Source organism: Anomalospiza imberbis, chromosome 13, assembly GCF_031753505.1.
Source record: "Anomalospiza imberbis isolate Cuckoo-Finch-1a 21T00152 chromosome 13, ASM3175350v1, whole genome shotgun sequence".
Classification (NCBI taxonomy): Eukaryota; Metazoa; Chordata; class Aves; order Passeriformes; family Viduidae; genus Anomalospiza; species Anomalospiza imberbis.
In genome coordinates, this window is record NC_089693.1 from 4,904,183 (window position 1) to 4,924,781 (window position 20,599).

General features: G+C 39.0%; 1 long non-coding RNA gene across 1 annotated transcript in view; it reads right to left on the reverse strand.

The window, feature by feature from the left end:
- Window positions 1-15,282, reverse strand: part of LOC137481763 (uncharacterized) — a 163,928-nt gene extending 148,646 nt beyond the window's left edge. Inside the window, exon 1 of the long non-coding RNA XR_011003655.1 lies at window positions 14,955-15,282. This is a non-coding gene — a long non-coding RNA (uncharacterized lncRNA). The remainder of the gene's footprint in view (window positions 1-14,954) is intronic.
- Between the last annotated feature and the right edge of the window lie 5,317 nt (window positions 15,283-20,599).

The window sequence follows — 20,599 nt, forward strand, 5'->3', positions numbered from 1 at the left end:
GGTGTCTTTCAGAAGCTTTGGCTTAACTCTGAATAGTGTTTGTTCCTGGATATGTGGAAAGTGTTTACTAAGATAAAAGTACTTGAAATTTAAGGCATTTAATATTTTATTCCATCCTGCTACATATTTTGCCAGTGTAATTTTTTAGCTTCAGAAAAAAATGTTAATTCTCATTGAAATATTATTTAGGGTTGGGGGGATTTAGTTTATTATTTCCATGAATTTTGTAGAAATGTGTCATTTGTGGGTTGTGAAACTGATCCAAATATTGTGATCTGTGCATGATCTAGATAGCCTTTCCCAAAAAGAAACAATGCTCTGGTTTTGTGTAACTCTGATAACTAATCACACATGAACACATGGATTTACCCATCCTTACATGGACATGTGTGTGGGTGTTCCCAAAACCACAATATATTTCTGCACTCCAAGTTCTTCCAAGCACAGCTAAAACTGGTGAGTAGCTTATTGAAAACAGTGACACAGTGCCTAAAGGTAAGGTAACAACATTCAGGAGTGTGCAGGATTAGAATTCTGCATTATGATGTTCACCCTTGCAGTAAATTTAGTTTCTTTATGGATCATCAGAAACAGATACAAAAAGGAAGCACAGCCTCCTGCACAGGAGGAAAAGAGGCCTTTTCCTGCTCCATTTAGAAGTTGTTGTACCTGCTGGGGCATTATTTACTTTGCTGTCACAGCATAAGCTAACTTTAGAATTATTCTCAATTTTGCTAACACATAGGTTTGCATTTTTGCTATCTGCTGGTTCATTTTGGCACAGGACTGGTAGGAGGCTCTGTGAGTTACCTGTCAGCCCTGAAGTGTGTTTACCTCATTAACGACTCCTGAGTGTGAAAGTTTGTTTCCCTTCTGCTCTTGCTTCCTGAGTCTATGGTTTCCTCATCATGGTGACATTGCCAAGCATGGTGCTAACGTGCTTCTTCTGCACAAGAGAATGTCATCACAGGGGATTACAACCTTAAACAAAAGTCACAGCAGTGAGGCACTCAATCTCAGGTGAATTGCTTAAACAGTGAGTGTTTGTATTAGCTTAAACGTTAATATAGGCTGCTCTCTGCCATTATGTATTTGTTATGGGTGACAACACCTGGAGAATGTATCTTTCAGGACTGGGTGAAGAATAAACACGGGTCTGACTCAGTTCCATGCTAATAAATGCACTGAGATGCCACAGAGTTTGTAATTAGTCTACTCACAAGGTAGATCCTGAGAGATGAAAGGGGTCTACAAATAGGGACACAGCAGAAACTTGTGGAGGGATATTTGTACATGATGATAACTATTCCACTGAGTTGAGTATACTTTGTTGAATCACTAATGAATAACAAATCATCTCCTTCATGGCTTTTTGGCAATAACAAGTTAAAAGGGTGCATGTGTCATGATAAATTGAAACAAAAAAAGAGGATGGCATTTCAGGGAGATTTGAAATCTTAGAAAGGCACAATCCTAATAGGCTAAGATCTAGTAATCTCTGACTACACTACTTTATGTCCTATAAAGGTCAAGACGTCACTTACTTATACTATGGCTAAAAATGAGCAGGACTGGAAAGATGTTTCAAGGGTGTTATGTTGATAGAAAAGATTTGGAAATCTGAAGGAACAAAGGGCAGAAGGTTGCTGTCAGATAGATGCAGATTTCAATACATGAAGAGGCTGCTGTGCTGATGGCTTTAAAACAGACTGAAATCCAACATGTGTACTTCAAGCTTTGCTCAATAGGAATGAACTTTAAATTATTTTGCCTGTTTGAGGCTTGTATGGGAGAGAAATCCGGCAATTATTATCGGGTGTTAAAAACAAATCAGCCCTCATGAAATAGGGCACAACTCCCCTGAAGCAAGTCGAGCTGCACCTGTTTCAATCAGAGCTTCATCTGGTCTGTTGAAGGTGAGTTTGAGGCCCACCAACACCTTTCAGATGGATCTACCATAAGTCAACAACAGATGATAACAACCTTCAGCCTCACCAGCGAACAATCCTCATTCCAGAAGTGTTCAGAGAGCCACATGGGAATACTGGGAAACAAACCTGTTTTGAGAAAGAATGGGCTTTCCACAAGTAGCTGTGATTAATTCTGAATGTTCACGCTGCCAGTGAGCACAGTAATGCAGCCATCTTTCTCTACTGTGTCTGTGGAGGTATGGGGGAGATACCAGAAGATTATACAAATTAAGGAGAATGAATGTATGGTCACATATTAAGGTGATAATAGATTCAAAGAGCTGTTCCTGACTGTGTCTAGATGAAGCAATTCTGATGATGAACCTTAGTTAAAAACAGTTATCGAGATACAATCAGCTTTACACATTAAATATTCCAAACCTAAAAAGGAAACAAAACAGAATCAAAGCTTCTAATCAGTTTATGATCCAGAGATTTTGCCAACCAAACTTATTGGAAGAAGTAATGTAAACAGAAAGATGCAAGCAAAGTCAGTTAAGTGGAATTTAAGCTGTCAAGCTACACTGTAGAACTCCATTACCATATCTCCTCGCTTTTTTTTTAATAGTATTCTCTGAAAAGCACTAGATGTAATAAAGTCAATTTAAAATTTGTTCTACCAATCTTTTGCATCTGTAATTTTCCCATTAAATGTAAATGCCCATGAGGCATGCTATTTGCATTACATTGCATTTACAGTCTTTAAAACAAACTATAAATCCCCTCCTTGTTTCATGTGATTGATGCTGTGTGTATAAATACCACCATAAACCTCAAAGGGGGCTAACAGTGACAGTAAATTAAAGTTTTCAAGTCTGGCAGCATCTCAGCACTTCAGCCCTTGATCTTCAGCAGCATTGTTAACCCCCACCTCATTGCCCTCCTGAACTCACCTTTTCCCTCCCCCTCTCTTTTTTTCCCACCCCTTTTTTCCTATGCTGTCCTTACTCTGATTTCCTTGGGAAACACCTTTCTATCCTTGAAGGCTGGACAGAATCAGGAATATGCTGTTAATTAAAAAGGGGCTGCAGCTGTTTGCCAGATAGAGCCAGGTCTGAACTTTGCTGTCTTGGAGTATCTGAGTTTGAGACTCTCAGGCCATCTTGGCTTTGTAACCAATAGTCAGCCACAGCTCTCCTGATTGTCCAGCACCATTCCAATAATTCACTGGCTTTCAGGCTGGCTTTTAAAAATTATTTATCTGATTCTTGAGGTGTTTTTGGTGCTTTTTTCCCCTTCCCTTTCTTGTTTCTGATTGCCTTTCTCTGATGTGCTTTCCGGCCATATACAGAAGAAATTGAGAATTAAGAGGAATCTTCACCAAGATGGAGCGATGCATCACATCACTACTCAGTTTTCTGCTTATATAGGTAATCCCACTATTCCTTGTCAATTTTGCAATAAAAGTGACCTTGATTTGATCCTATTGAATCTTGTCTTTGAAAGATATCAGCTTCTCTGATGTTATCTGTCACTGTTAAGTAGGAGACATGATTTATGCCAAAATTATCCAAAAGACTTCATGGTGGGCCAAACCCAACTTTATCTTAGGTAAAATGTACTGCAGGCTAATGCTCACCTACCACCTCTATGGGTCTAGCTCTCTTTTTTTTTTTTCGTATTAGACCAAGCACTAACACCTCAGCACTCCATAGTATAGTGAGGAAAAAAAAAAAAGATTGTTTTTTTCTTAGAAAGAAAAAATATTTATGAGAGAATACTGATAGCATATAGAACATGTGCTCAAATCTCCAGGGCAGAGGGGATTCTTTCCAAAACAGTGAAATGATGGTTGGTAAGATTTTTAAAGATTATGGTCAAAGTGGAAAGGGGAGGGGGGAAGAAAACAGGTAAAATCTGAATGACAATGAGGCCAGTTACTAATTTTAGGCTACTAATCCACAGAAGAAATCCTCTGAGCATCCAAGAGCAAGCAGAGTGTTGCAGGTGGGTACTTTGTGGGATTTGCATAAATCTCGGGGGAAGGGAAGGTAGCTCTCCTGTCACTTTTTTCTCCTACACTTCCCACTCAAGTGGCTCTTCTACTCAGGAGTGAGATTTCTATCCTGTCTATGGCTTTGTGAGGTGCTCTCTTCTGTAAGCCTCTCTATGCTATAACCTTTAGATGTCAGTGATATCCAAAGCCCAAACAGGCTTTATGAAATGGAGAGAATTAAAACCAAAATGCTTTTCCTGCAGTGTTCCTGAAGACCACCAGGATTTGTTAAAAATTAGGAATGTGAATGATCATTTGTATCACTAAAATGGCTGGGATACATATGGATATAAAGGGAATGGAAGCTGTGTTGGTGAATTTGAGACCTGAAACAAAAGAAGAGATGCATTTGGACTGAATTCCCATTAAAACAAATTTAACAACTACAGAGGGTATATGTCATTGGTATTTTTCCTGAGGAAAAGTGTGGTGTGCATGTCTTGGACATGGATAATGGTATTCAACAGTCTGCATCAAACTGTGGCACAACAAGTGAAAGCTGATGGCTCTTCAGCTTCCTATAAACTGGTTCCCCTTGGGTTTTGTCTTGGAATTCAGTTATCCACAGGTCTAACAGCACCCAAAGGAAACCACACTATTTCATGTCTTTGGACATGAAAGAGGTTTGGAGGTGTCCAGATCACACAAAACAAATCCCAGGTTTATTCATGCCTTTGGCTGATATTAATATTTCACTAAACTTTGCCAAGTCTGGGTTTATAATAAGCCACCAAGCCAAGCCTGGCTGCCACATCTTGGTCTTGAGAGCTAAATCTTCTCAATATTGTCTTGGGACTGTTTTCTTTGGGCTGATAATTATCACTTTGGGGTTTCCCATGTTTTTGCTGTGAAGGAATTGCCTTTAGCAGTATCATGAGTGCAAGGGACTCTGCCCAAGTCTGGGTATGTGTGTGACACCCTGGCAGAGGAGCTGGTCAGTAGCCTGGACACAGAGAGGTGTCAGTCTGTGGGTCAATTTATATATATTCCATAACATGGATGCTGATATGGAAGGCTTTTTTTGATTGAGTCTGCTTCTAAAAGTGCTAGAAGACTGGTCAGGTATTAAAATTTGTTTAAAATACCACTGTTTCCATTCTGAAGCCTCCCCTTTTAACCCTTTATGAGAGATCCCTGTGTCCCTTCTGCCTGTTTTGCCCTTCAGTGTTCCTTCAAATTACTTGGGCACTCTGTTCTTTCAAAGTTGTTACAGCAATTTGATTGCAGTCAGCTGTCTGATGCCTTCAGCAGTGGTCTGGGGACATGGTTCATAATCTCATGAAGAAGTCACTGAATGGGTCTTTCAAACATCCCTTGATTTCCTTATTAGAGGGAGTTCACTCAAAGGCAGAAGCTCAATGTGTGTCTTGCAGGTCATAGAAATAACTCAAGACATTCCTTCACCTAGAAATAAATCTCTTGAGAGCTCAGTTTACTGCAATCAGATTCAGATTTACAAAGCAAAATGAATAAAGCCCAATTTTGATACTACTAATATATAAACACTCACGCATCTATATATTCTAAATACACTTAAATTTCATTAGCAATGATTGTTTAGAGAAACATCATTACATTCCTGGGCTTGGGAGCCTTCTCCAGGGTTGTGAACAATCAAAGATTTATTTGAGCTTTCTGCACACTGGGAAATGAAGACACAGAATCTCATTATCATGTCTATTAAAAGGCAGAATCTGGGGTACATCTAAGAAAAGATGTATTACTTTTTAAACTGCACTGCAAACTGTGAAGTACTACAGGGACTTGAACTATTTAAAAATACTCTGGGCTTATGAGTAAGAAAAAATAGGGTCTCTTTCCCAAACAGTATAAAAATATCACACCATTAAATTCTGCTGTTATTACAGTCTTGGAAATATGATTTTATCTACTTTTGCTTGAAGCTGGTTGATCCCTGAGCTTGATGTTGGGGTCGAGGGACCATGGAGGGCTACCAGAGTGAGTTACTTAGGGGACAATGCAGTGGGGGGTATGAACAATGACCAGTTAAATTCTAGTTAACCCCAATTATAAACCTTCACCTTTGTTAATTAGATTAATTCATCAGCAGGCACTGTGCTTACAGTGTCTTGGAGGTGTGTGATCCAACATTTTCACCATTTAGTAAAAGTTAAAATCTTTCATGTCACCAGTCTGTTGCACACAAATGGCCAAGCAACATATTACTGTAAAGGTAAAACTGGGTTGAGTTTACCTATAAATTAGAAGGTAACATTTTTTCTAAGGATCCCTCTTAGAAGTGAAAAATTTGCCTTGCAAGCACTTTCTGTAGTTATTAAAGATCTCCAAGCTATGAATCTGAGAGCTTAATTAAAAGCAACAGAGACATGTCCAAGGAAGGAAAGAAAAGGTCTGAACAGCAGTACAGGCAGTTCTCTTAGATTTTCAGGGTCCCAGCCTTTCCTTGATCAGTGTCCAAAATTTTGCATGCATTGATGAAGTGTCTTAACACACTGACCTCTGGAGACCTGAGTCCAGCCAAGGCCCCTCTCAAGGCCCCAGGTGACGGTAAATGGGTGGCCTTCCAGAGCTAAAGGTTGGCTATATCTCTTGGTGCCCCGGTGGTCAAACTTCCATGTGGACTTCCCATCAGAGAAACAAAGTTTATTTTACTGCAGGTGTGGAAAGCAAAGGGCAGCCTTGAACAGCACCTGTTTGGTCTGTGTTGGCTTGATAAATCTTTTTCACAAATGTGAGAATGACTGACCATTTTTCACGCTAGCAAACACCACACAATTAGTTTGCATAAACAGAGACGAGTTTTGCTCTAAGTCCCACATGTGCAATAAATTTACACTGATCCTAGTAAATACAGCGGGGGTAATTTCTAATTTATATTTGTGAGAGGGCTGCATTTTGTTCATTAAATACTTCCAACAGAATGACTCAACATCATTTGCAGTTCTTTGTAAATTCTGTATCACCCCTGTGAATCAGAAAAATATAGAATATATGTAGAATGCTGCATATACAAAATATATATTTCCAATATGCAGTGTGTAAACTGAGGCAGGAGAGCTCAGCTCCTGACAATGTCATTGTTTAACTTCCCATTTGAGTGAAAGATCTCTAGTGATAATATTCAAAGAAACCCTCAAGAAAACAGTTTATCAAAATGAGAATATTTTTTTAACATTGAGAAATGTTTAAGAACTGGTTACAAAACAGTAAAAAATAAGACTTTGAATCATAAAAGTGCTTTATACTCTCCAGCAATACCCAGACACTTCCCTGTATCTGCAAAGATGGAGCTTCTCTTAACCCTGGTTATTTTCTAATTGTGTGTGAATGTTGGATGGAGCTTTGCATTTTGGGAGAAGTTCTTTTCTTGGCTCACCACCTGGGTAAAAGAATACAGAAATCACTGAGATTTGCTCAAGAAGCCACATTTTATCTTTGAAAAAGGGTTTGAAATGCAAAATATTTGGGTATATGCCTATGAAAATGGGTATTTGCTTAAGAGATTGCTGCAGCACATTTCTGGCAATTTATTTCTCTACATTTCAACAGCTACTTAGTTTGGGATGTCTAGACTAAATTGGAATTAAGGGAAAGGATATCATCCCCACTTCACCTGAAGAGGCAAGGAGCAGCTGAACTGGAATAAATGCAGGAAGAACATCTTAAAATTGTTACTCAAGGTAAACAGGAAATGGGTTTAGTCTTAATTAAGAACTATGTTTGTAGCTGTTGCAATTGCTCTGTATCAAATATCCAGAACACTGCCCCCTTTTTCATACGCTAAGTAGTGATATTGTTCTGCTACCCTCTCCTTGAAAACCAAAAGCTCTTATGAGGCAAGCAAACAGAAATTCCAGATTATGGAAATTAATTAAAGCACACAATGCTGCCTTTCTCAATGTTCAGGCTCAGCTAATTAGGGATTAGATTATTCAAGAGCAGCAGATCAATTAGGATTGCTTTCTGTAAAAAAAACCAGAAAAAACCTCAGTGAAATATAGTCACCTGTTGAAAAGTGAAAGAAATTGTGCCCAAGCACAATGCAGGGATCAAGGCACAATACTGCACGTTGACAAAATAAATTATGAAAACAATAATCATGTTTATCCAATCTCTTTGTGCAAAACTGTTATTTTGATTCTAGTGCCAGCTGTCTGAAACTTTAATTTAAGTGCTTGCTTGAGGCAAGACATTTGGGATACTAGTTTAGAATGTTTTATAGCCTAAGCAATATGTTTTGCTAACATCAAATCCTATGATGATGATTTTAATGGTAACTATAATATGTTCAAGGGGGTTCCAGAGTGATCTTTGATTTTACCAGAATGCTTGCATGCTTAATGAACCCCGATATTTTTTGGCTTCATTAGCTGCCAACTCCCCAGGAGACTTCTCTGCAGGAGGTGAGTACTTTGTGTTTTAAAGGGAGACATACCAAGTAACACACTGCACTTTACATTAGTGTCAAATGAATGTGTGTCTAATCTGGGGAAATGCTTAATGAAAGAAGTCTGCCCACATTTCAGTAATACAAAAAGACTGATAAAAATAAATGCTTTGTAATACTCTAAACTATCCATTTCAGTGTTTGGTGCCTGTTTACATGCTTAGGAAGAATATATTACCCCTTGACTTGTGGTCTGAGACCCTCTTCTGAGAATCAGGGTTTCTATCTACTTGTGCCAGGGGCAGCAGGATTGACTGCAAGGGAGAATCCCACTGAACTCCATGGATAGCCAGGATTCAATTATTTGTGCTGGAAGTGGTCTCTGGGACACATCATTGCCCTTGGAACTCTGGCTCTGCTCTTGCCCCCACACATCCCACAGCTCTTGTGCCTCAGTTTCCAGCAGCACAACAGGGCTGAGGACGCCTGCAGGGGCCCTGGGACCCCTGTAATTGCTGGGTTCATTGGCAGCACTGAGTGCTTACTAAAAAATTTGGTGCAAATTAAGGTTTGAAATTGATGCCCGGAGAAGCTGTGGCTGCCCCAGCACTGGAAGTGTCCAAGGCAAGGCTGGAAAAGGTTTGGAGCACCCTGGGATAGTAGAAGGTGTCCCTGCCCATGGCAGGGAGTGAGATGAGATGATCTTTAAGGTCCCTTCCAACCCAAGCCATTCCATGATTCCATGACTTTAGAATTCTTCATATATTCAGAGTTTTCTGAATCTACTGAAGTAGATGATGGAAATATTCTCAGTGGGTTTGTCTGCTCTCTACTAAAAAGCAACACGTTGGGTAAAAAATGTTGATGTATAATTTTTAACTAAAGTGTTTTCCAAATCAGAAGATTTCTTCAGGGTAAAGGTAACAGTTCTGTGCTTTCTTTATTTTTCTCTTTTTTTTTCTTCTAAGTGTACTTCTTTTGAATGAAATATATCCTTTTCAATGAGTTTTTTTGTCACTTTAACACATAGCCTAACCCAGAAATTAATGGCTTGTAGAAATAACAGCTTTGAAAGGGATATTTTCAAGGAGGGAGAAAGATTTAATTTGCTACATGTTAACACTGATTCTTTCACATTTTATCAGAGCAAAACAACTGTTTGCACTAGTATATATATATTATGTATAATTTTACTATATACTTTTCCCTCAACTGATCACATAATTTCACTGGTTCAAATATAAAGCTTTTTAATTGAAGATAATAATTTCTGTCTTTTTTTTTTTTTTTTTTATAATAATGAATATCCAGTTTGAAAAACTGTACTCTTAAATCATTTTAAATGCATAGCAACTCTGGGTAAGTTTTAATAAAAGGAAGGTTTGGGCCTAGATCTCCTGGGTCTAATGCATTACCTGCACGTGTAGCCTTCATGAAGCCATTAAGTTTTAAACTAATACTGCATTCCACAACCTACAGCCTCTGGGCCATTTGCAACACTCTGGGATGATTTTTCTGGCCTGTGACTTTCCTCTTCCTCTGTTTTTCCTGATGGCTCCTCACAGATCAGCTCAGAGCTATGTGCACTGTTCGATAGAATTAGCAATCAGATCTCTGCTCCCAGCCAGCAGCCTTTTCTCTGTTTAACTGTTCCATTTTCTGACTAGATTTCTAGCAGTTTCTTTCTGGTATTACTTTTGAAACCAATGTTTCACTCTGAAAAATATTTGTCTTCCTCACCTTTAACATGTACAATATTTGGTGAGTTATTTACTTGTTGTATATTCCTTATACTGGTGGACATTCTCTAGGAGAAATATTAAACCACAGGCTTTACAATGCGAGCTATGTTGCTGCATCAGAATAATCCCAATTTGGAGTTAGTTAATATAATTTCTTTTTTTTTTTTTTTAATTGATTTATTTTCCCCATCCTGATTTTGAGCAATGGACCTGAAACATGATCACACAGTTGGATGATTTCATCTGGAGAAAGTTAGGAAAGTGGTTTTGTACTGTTTTATTTATTTATTTTTACTGCTGGTGACAAAAATATGGAACTGAATGAGAGGTTATTTCATTCAGCCAATTTATTTTCTCTGATGGAAACTGAATGGTTCTAAGTCATGCTGGACTCCACTAGGTTTGACATCCATTGGACAACGCGGGTCATTTTTATTCCATTAATGTTTGTTTCCATTGCAAAGAATCCTTTTCCTGCTCAAATTTATGTCAGAGATAATAATCTATGTCTTGTCACTTTTCACTATTAAGGGGCTGAACCAGTTCTGATATTAGTAAACATTTGATGTTCTTGTGGTTACAACAAAGAAAGAGTTTATTCTATTTCCATCTAAGATTAGCAGATGCTATGTGGTTTTGAATATTTACTTTAAATGGATTGACCTGGCTTTTACAGCTGTAACTCCCAGCTCATGATCTGTGATAGGGAGAAAATCTGTGAGGTCACCAGAAAATCACAACAGTCTAGATTTTTTCCACATCTAAGGCAAGGATGTTGAATACCAAGAAAAGAATATGGAGATGTGTTCACAGGGGATGTGGTTTAGTGTATGAATAATGGTTTCACTCAGTGGTCTTAAAGGTCTGGTTTAACCTAAATGATTCTATCATTCTCTATATTTTGGGACAGAGCAAAGAAATTTGATGCAGCATAGAAAAGCTGTGCGTGACAAGACCTGGCAAAATGAGACAAAAAGCTCTGGTTGGATGTGATGCACTGGAGCTTGTACCCAAATGTACCAGCTCAGACCAGAAACACCTCTAGCTCTTCTGTGTAAGGACGACATTTTCCCTCCACCTAGGAAAAAAAAAACAGTGAAGAAGTTCTGTCGTAATGGAAATCAGGGTATGAGGAGAAAAGAATCTGGAAAGTTCCAGACTCGATGCTGCAAGTCAGCAGCATTGTTTGGACAGCCCTATTTCACCTTAAAATTATGACTACCATTGAATGCATCAAAAGCAGAAAAAAACCCTGGAACGCCATACTCACAAGTTAAAAAAACACCACATGTGAACCTTTTGGTGAAGACAAAAGGAAGTGCCGTAATTTTAGAAGATACCTCTTAATGAAATCACATATTAAATCTGTGGGAATAAATGACACAGCAAGAACTAATTGAGATTTTGCAAAATACTAGAAGAAGAGAAGTTTCATTGCATTTTTATCCAGTATTCAGCATGTGCTGAGCAGGACTTTGAACACTGAATGCTGGTTGGGGATGCCTTGCAGCACAGACATTATTAATAATATGGTATTTCCTATTGCTTCTCAATTTCTGGGTTTAGCGAGCATCCAGCATGCAGGAAAAGAAGAGCAACAACTTTACAGGAAGTAAGGTGCAGATGTACCTAGAAATCTGAACAGTCCAATGCTGATATGAGTTACAAAACCGCCCATGAGCACTTGAGTACATATCCATCAGTATAGTACAGGTTCCTCATTACCCAGTAAGATCTTTTCTTTTCGTTCCACTCCTATAGATTCAGTATCTTTGCTTTTACAGTTTGCTTCACTGAACAATGGCAACAAATGTGTTGATTGTTGCAAAAAACATATATCTTAATATGCATTTTATTCTTGTACCTATGTATTTCTGTGGAAAATCCATTACAGATCACAAAGAACACTTTTTAAATAAAAACACATCTTAAAGGCACCCTGTGAGTGCAATTAGAAACATTTCCCATCATACAGCAAAGATAATGTATCCTAAATGCTCTTAATTTCATACATCTGTTATGCTCTGTCATGAAATTTTTTCCCCTCCCAAGACAATTTTTGAAGATTTCTGCCAGTTTAATTCAATTTAAAGTTTTTAATGTCAGCTCAGCAGGTCATGCCACTTTCTCCACATTTGTATTAGGCTTAGGGAAATCAGAAATATGATAAACAATTTTCATCAGTACCCTATACTCATGACAAATAGCCATTGCATTTTGCCCCACTATTTGTTGAATACATTTTTGTTAGTTTTTTGTCTCTTTACCATATACACAACACATGTGCATGTGCACACATATGTAGTATCATTTTATCTGGTATTTTTCTTAGGCCACAAGTCCTTTGTACTGTTTACAGCACTGCAAATTGTCTTCCTAATTCCCCTTCTTCCAAAATAGTACTGCAGCTATATTTGAATGATTACTGAACAATAACTTTACATTAGTTTTTGGCATTGTCTTGTAACTAGCTGGCTTGATATTATTATCCATTTTTTAAGAGCTATCAATTCTGCTTGCTGAACAATTTTCAAGTTCTAGAGCAAGTTAGATGGCTTAGAGCTATATGTGTCAGAAATCCATAATAACCTGGATATTACTATGTTTTGTTCTGCTTCTATTACAGTGCTACTGTGAAATTTTAACTCATTTATTGTATCTGTATCTGGGAAGTTACACTGTCACTGAATACCAGGAAAACACCCAAAATGTTTCTTTTTTTAACCTTTGTGTGGGAAGAGTGGAAGGATGGAGGGGGCATGAATATATGAGAAAAAATGCACTGTTTGTAAATATGTGTATATATTACTATCACTCTGTCTTTAATTTGAGAGAAGTTGTGTGAAGCTCAAGATTTCACTTGAAAAGGAAATCACCAGTCCTACGGGGCAATATATTTAAAGAGACACTGCACTCTGATAGACCAGCTCCCAGCCATACACAAACTAGTAGAGTCCTTGGATATTCCACACCTGGGAGAAAATGTTTATTCCAAGGAGGTGGAAATTCAGGATTCCCTGCTGCTGAGAAACCAAGTTTCCCCAGAGTGGTCACCACTGCCTACAGAGAAAAGGGAGCTCCAGGGCTGCTCCACTGGAAGCTCTTTGCAGCCTTTGCTGACTGAAATTGCACAAACACGAGGAGCTTTTCTTTGCTTAGCCCTGGCTTGGGATCACCACACAACTACGGTGAACCTTCCCCATCATCCTCACTCACACCGCCAGAGCCAAGCTGCTGTTATTCACAGTGACATGTTCTCCAATATCACATTTCTCTCTTGACCAGGAGGATAAATGTTCAGAGTCTAAATTACCAGTGATTCCTGTGGCCCTACTGTAACAGATTGCCTCAGCTTTGCTTGAGGGTTGCATTCCAAAGAGTTTCCCAAAATAAGTCTCAAAGTTTCCTGCAAAGGCCAAGACTCGGCTTGTCTTCCATTAGACCAGCTTTTTTGGAGGTAGGAATATCACACACTCCTGAAAAAAGGCTTATCCTCAAGACCAGGTTCACAGACCTCACCTATCAGCCTCTCAGCTGTGCTTTTGTTTACTTCACTCTCAAAATGAATTTTCAGTTGCAGTTCTGAGGTACTGTACCAGTGGAGAACTAAGTTAACACAGGGACTGATTTATGAAGTCACATTCAGCATCTCAACATTTGCCTTCACCCCCAGGTGGGATGTGGAGTCCTTGTTTCCTCAATGGCAGTTTGAAAAGTTTTGGAGATATTTTGTTTATGCATTGACATTTGAAACAAAATATTTTTACTTTGTTGAAACAGAATTTCCAACTCTGACTTTTCTGAGATGGCCCAAATAATTTCATTTTGTGACAATAAAATCCTTCACTGCAGTTTTCCAGTTTTTAAAACACCTCTCAGTTACCCCATCTATAAGTCAAAAGAAAAGCTTAATCCAAAAGTAAATAATCACCAGAATTTGTAAGTGAGGGGTTTAAGGCTACATTTTTCCAAAAAGACCAAGAAAAATGGCAGAAATGAATCTGCAGTGTCCCTGAGTTGTGTGACATGCCTCAGTGGGAAGTTTATACAGCATTAATGCTCCAGCTAAATTCAAATGGTTAACTATCCTGACTGGGACAAGCCAGTTTTCAATGAGATACATTGAGGTTTACATCTAAAAATCTTCTGTGCCCCCCTTCCCCATCAGCATAGCCTTTCACCCACATGCTTTGATTTTATTGAGATAAGAAAGTGATTTTCCAAAAGGGAATTCCAACACAGGTTTTGCTATAAATTGTTTCACTGTCACCCTTTGTGGCATAAAGAAGCTGAAACACATCAAGATCTGCTAGCAAAACAGTGAATCTGTCTTCCCAAGGGAATTAATGGCCAGGGAAATAAAATCAAAGGGAGATTTTGCATTCTCAAATACTGAGCAAAAGTGTCTCGGAAACAGTTAATTCCATTACAAGAGCCTAGCCTTGCAGTCTGGGGAGATGGTCCTGTGCCTCATGACTGCACACCAGCTCTGACACTGCTGCAATTGATCAGGAAAGCAGACTTAAAATATCAGGTCTAAGGCTTTTCTAATTATCTTAAAATAATCGTTTCACTGCTTGAAATGAATACAGCCACAAAGCAAACCTTCCAGGCTGCTCACCACACACTAACAGACACAGACTAATGACCCTGGAGAGCAGGCCAGCCCTTCTGATGCAGCATCCTCTGCTCTCAAAGACTAAAGTGACGTGTCCTCTGCTCTCCACGTGTTCCGCCGACCGGGAGTGAAGCCACATCACTTCCAACACAATCCCAAAAATGACACCTGTTCAGCACAGACACCACCCAGGGACTTCCAGAGCCAGTCCCTTGCAGCTATGCAATCAAAGATCAGTTTTCAATGAAATATTACTTACTTGAATCAATGTTGTCTTGATTCTTCGTGAAGGGTGCAGCAGGCATAAAATGTGATATTGATTTCTGAGATGTAGCTTGGTTCTCTCTTCACTGCCATTTCAAAAAATGCAAAGTATTTATTTTCTTTCACACCACAGATCACATCATCTTTACAAACTGGAGATCAAGGCCCTTTTATGTTGCCTCATATTTATCTCCTGCCCTTTTTTTCCTGTCCTCCTCTCTTCATCTTGCAGTTTTTCTTTCTCCTCCTTGAGTTTTTATTGCCTCTTCGGCTCTCCTCTTAGCTCCTGTTCTAATTTCTGCCTTTTTCCCTGCTCTCCTGAGTGCTTTTAGATTCTGATCTAATTTCTCATATCTTCTCCCAGTGCTGCTCTCTCTCCTTTCTATCTTTCTGACCCTCACCTGTTCTCCTTTCTGCATCTCTGACTCCAACTCCGCTGCTCCCCTTATGATGCTCGGGCTCTGGATTTCCTCCTCGTCGTTCCCAACATTGCTCTTGGGCTGTTTTTAGCACTCATTTCAATATAGTTTTCCCTGCTGTATGCACAAATACAATGTCCCAGCCTCTCATAATAATATATCTCTTTTCTAGGTTGCCTCCCATTTCCACGATTAGCATGCATATCTTTTTAATGAAAGCTGCAGAAACGACCAGGAACAAGGCTCCCTAAATATGTAATCTGTTGCTGCCAGCCTCCCATAATAGACAAGGGCTACTTTTTTTCCTTTCCAGAAGCCAATATGAATTTAAGCCTACCCCACTGGTTTGGTTTAATTAATTTTGGAGCTAGAGAGGGGTCCTGACCAGAAATCATAAAGCCAAAACTGTCTTTCAGTGGTCTAGGGCATGAAAGAGGGAAGAATTAATATATTTTCCAGTTATATTTTGGAGCAGCAATTTTAGATAGAAAAACTAGAATTTTCTGAATATAGTACTGGCTAGGTGACCAAAATTAATATTTTATCTGTGAAAAATGCCACAGAGGCTTGAGCAACAGTTAAGACAGACCGTGCCTGAAACAGCCTCCAATGCCAGCCCTTCCCTGGTGCTCTGCAAGGTCTCAGAGGAAGGCTCATCATATCCTCGATATCCAAACCACGTTACTAAGCAGCTTGCCTGTTTTGCCAAGATTTGAAAACAATTCTTGCTTAGTTTTTGGGAGCTGAAAAGATTGCAGTGCATAATGACTTGCCTACAAATATCCTGGCTGATGTGTTGACTGTCATCCCACACGCTTGGGGCAGATTGTATATATGGTAACGATTTGATACCATAACTGGGTGAACCCAAAAGCTTAGACTTAGGTCTACACTACAAATAGTTGTGGTTGCAAGCCTGAAATTCTCTCTCAATTACTTCATGTGTTATTTACTTAAGACATACTTTGAAAATAGTTACCAGTATATTAATTCACTAAGGTCAGTTTAAAAAAGGGCTTGTATGGACTGTCAGCATGGGTTTCTTTCAGACTAAAAAATAAGTAAACATGAAAGTACAACATCTGATGGATGATTTTAAAATATTTTAATACATTTATTTACATACAGGCCCCCTAAAACTAGTATTAACCAATCTTTCTTGCTTTCATGTTTAAGTTCAATGATTCTATTTATTTCCCATTGTATGACACTAGTTCCATCCATCATGGTCCAAGGAGTTCTGACATCTTCCTTTTGTACTCTGATTCCTTCTTGGTACTGAGAGCAGAAACCTGTATTTTCTGTCAGGGCAGAGAAAAATAACATTATTACCTTAGAGATACTCCAGACATGGTTAAGACTTGGACGTGAGTCTTCTGTGCATTGAAGAAGTCCTCTGGCAGGCAGAAATCCAGGGTACCCCACTGGAGAATCTGATCCAAAGCCAATTAGAAATGCCATCTAGGGCCCAATCTCTCTCAGCTTGGCTTTGACCCAGGAACATGCCCTTCTTCTGAACAGGAAATCAAGTTTTGGAAACATTTAAAAGGACAATGAATTACTCTAGACTCTGTTAATTTACATTTCACACAAGTTCTATGGAAATCATTAGAGCTACTCCTAATCTCAGTAGCAAAACATCAAATCTCACACAGTTCTTCTGAAGATATCTGTGTTTAGAGCAATGTGGCCTGACAATTTGGTTTAAGTTTTGTTTGACTAAGTCACAGAAGTATTTAGCCCAAATTAGTACATCCTGCAAGATGAAATGTGAAACCGCGGTGCAACACAGACACATTTCTCTTTCAAAGCCGTGTTTGGAAGAACTTAAGAACTTTGAACACTTTAAAGCTATTAAGTGGACAGCTTTTGAGTTAGATTTGCCTTAGTACTGCCACTGATCTCATAGGAATGCAACAGTCTTTGCCACAAATCCTGTGCTAAGGCTTTTCCTCTGTTGTTCCATGATGGCCATGTCCAATACATTATTTCATGTGATTGACTAGGTGACAACTCACCTGGCCCTGTGTCTCTAAACTGGAAGTTGTCTTCAGGAAGTTTTTGCTGAAAGAAATGTCACTTTTTGAAGAGTCTTCATTGGAAAATATTTTATTTCGCTATAAATGCCTCGAAGGAAGAATTCAAATTCAGTAGAATCTAATATAACATGTCATTTTATATTCCAGCATTCCAGCAGGCAGAGGTAACACAGTTCAGTGAAAGCACACGTTCCTTCTGACACACTGTTTAGATAAAATGGTGTGCATGTACATTTTATGTATTTTTTTCTTTGGTTTGGTCTTTAAAAGATTTTTTTTTCAATTTAAAAGCCTTAATTTTTCATAAATGTAACCACTTCTGCTTGGCAAATAGAAGGCTGAATGAAATTTACTGTGAGAGTATTCCTGGATGTGTTAGGATCAATCAAATTGCTCAGGAAAATATAGTTGGAGCTTTTGTGGTTTGGGCTAATTGGTGGCATTAGTTGTTATTATCAGCTTGATAATAATGTCTATCTTAGACATCTGGAATTATTTCTACACCTTGGTAGGTAACCTGGGAGATTGGAACCTGGTATGTACCTGCAGACATCTCGAATTTAAGATAATATTGAAAATTAGTCCAGAATTCAGATGCAAAGATACCTGAATCAGATGGTTCCTATGTGTTTAGTCAAAATAAATCCTGCATCTGTACAAAATCAAACTAAGAGAAATCTGGAAATAGGCCATACATAAATACTTTATAGAGTGTTGTGTACACTAATTAATAAACACAAATTTCCAAGAGCTTTCTGAACATTGAATAAACATTGCTTAAACAAATGGACACAATATATTAATAGAAACTGCAATCTCTCTCTCTAACTATTATTCTTACTGGGCTCTAACTACTTTGATGCCAGAAGATTAGAAGAATATAACCAAGTTAGCTTTTCCAAATAGGAAAATAAAATATTCCAAAGAACAAAAGAAATAATCTTAAATCTGAGGCCCTGTATAAATCAAAGAATAACAAATCTTGTATTGCCCAAAACTTGTTGTTGAACTTCTAATGGTAAAATCTGTGCCTTCCACTAAATTTTAGATATCCTTGCATGACTGCAGTGCTTTTTTATGTATGTGAGCCAACCTTGCAATATAAGATGACAAACAAAAAAAAGATGGAAAAATATATAAAATGGTAAAAAAAAAAGAAATAATAAAAAAAAAGGTCTACTTGCCACCTCAGGCTTTAAAACTCTTCTTACACACTTCAGCACGAAGTCTATTAAAGTGGAATATAGTGGAAATACAATATACAGCAATGAATGTCTCCAAACCAGCAATTTAGCGCTAAAGCTGAGGGCAGTTCTTATGCACCGACTTTTAATACCGAGACGATTTGTGGTCTCACAAAGTTCCTGCCTTGGGCAAGAATTGTGCTGTGCTCTAATAGGCCTAGTTTGTTGACTGTCAGAATAATGGAGAAATTGGTAGCAGAGGGCCTGAGCGCTGTAAACAGCTGAGATAATTAGAAGGTCTGTCAGGAGGAGAGTGAGGCTAAAGCAGTTTACGTTCTGTCACAGGGAGGAAAGTATTCATTCAGAAGGCTGCTGGATAATGTGGGATGTGTAGCCTTGTGTCCTCGCAAGCTTGTCTGGAGATGGGGAAAAAGTGCTTCTCGTCGACTTAGTTGGCTTTCTCTACCCTCTTTCCTACTGCAGGCTTGCAAGAGTTTATATTTCTTATTAATAAAATAATACAACTTGCAAGCAAAATGCTGACTTGCTGTTTTTTAAGCCAAGCTGCTGGGTTAATAGGATGCTCAGAGTCAGGCAGGGCAGTGCAGGGGAGCTGTGGAAGCTGCAAGGGTTGAAGGAAAGCATTTGTGAAGAGCAGACGTGAAAAAAAATCCTCTTCACACCCCCCACAAAAAAATAACCAACCAGCTGAGTGTATGGTTATGTCACCACCTTAAAGAGGATGCTCCTGTATAGACAGAGAAGTGTTCCATAAGTTGTTAACATGAGAATTCTGGTGCCTTAGCCAAGAAACTAGACAGTGGGATGTTCAGCAATCTAGAAATTGCTGTGACTAAGCCTTTTCTAGGCAACAACATGCCTAGGGATGGAGTAAGCCAAAGATTTCAGGGCTGGTTTGTGGTTTTGGTTCTTACTTTAGGGCCTGACTTCTGGAAGGATGGAGGTTGGCTGTCTTCCACATAAAAAGTCTTAGAGTTCAGATACTGGTTATTTAAAAAGATAATCACTTGAAATTGATGGTATTTCAAAAAATACAGAATTAGTATAAGAATATAATAAAGTGCAGAGCATTCAGAAGTGAGTAGGGAATGAGGCTGCTAAGGTTGAGATGTTAATACTTAATAACAAGTAAATATTATTAAGTTTTACATTATAGTGAAATGGGAGGAGAGTGGGACAGGCACATGGCCAAGAGACCTTTGTCCTTCTCCTCGCTCTGCCTTTAACAAGTCACACATTAACTTTGCTCTCACATGAGGCTCTGAACCTCACCAAAGAGCCTTGGGGATCTGTAGGTGTCAGATGATTTTCAAGCTGCTGTTTATGGATGCTGCCATGGCTTCCATCTCACGGGGTAGAACTGGGAAAACAGATTCTTGCGCGCTGTTTTAATTTAATGTGGATTTCTCCAAGGATTACCACATTTTCCTGGGTCTGTGGGAAAGAGAGAGGCAAAACAGAGGCTAGGAGTGGATATTTTTAAAACTTGGACAGTCCAAAGCCACCAAAGCAAGGAATATAAGGGACCTGGAGCCACTCAAATAGTGACATCATTCAGACAGCAATATTTGGCATTGTTTCTCCTGCACCATCCACATCCCTCCTACCCCACTGCATTTTAGAGTAAGGGGCAGATAATTCTTTGCCATCAGTTTCTGCCCCTGGTTCCCACAGTCCTTCTAAACACCTGAAGAGCTGCTGCTTTAATAATTCCGTTGTCTTTTTGACAGGACTGGAGGAGTCTTTTTTAAGCTCCTGCAGCACTGTGGAGCAGCAGGCAGCAGACAGTGCATGATTGCATTGGGACTTCAGAGCGAACTCCAGCTCGCTGTCAATGGCTGTGTGCCAGACAGCTCCGCCTGCAGAGAGCAAAGCCTTCCAGAAGGCTGAGCATCCAAAAAGGAGACTGTCAACATCCCCCTGAACAGTGAGTGGGGGAATCGCCGCGGAAAAAGGGAGCAAGCTGGAAAATTGAGG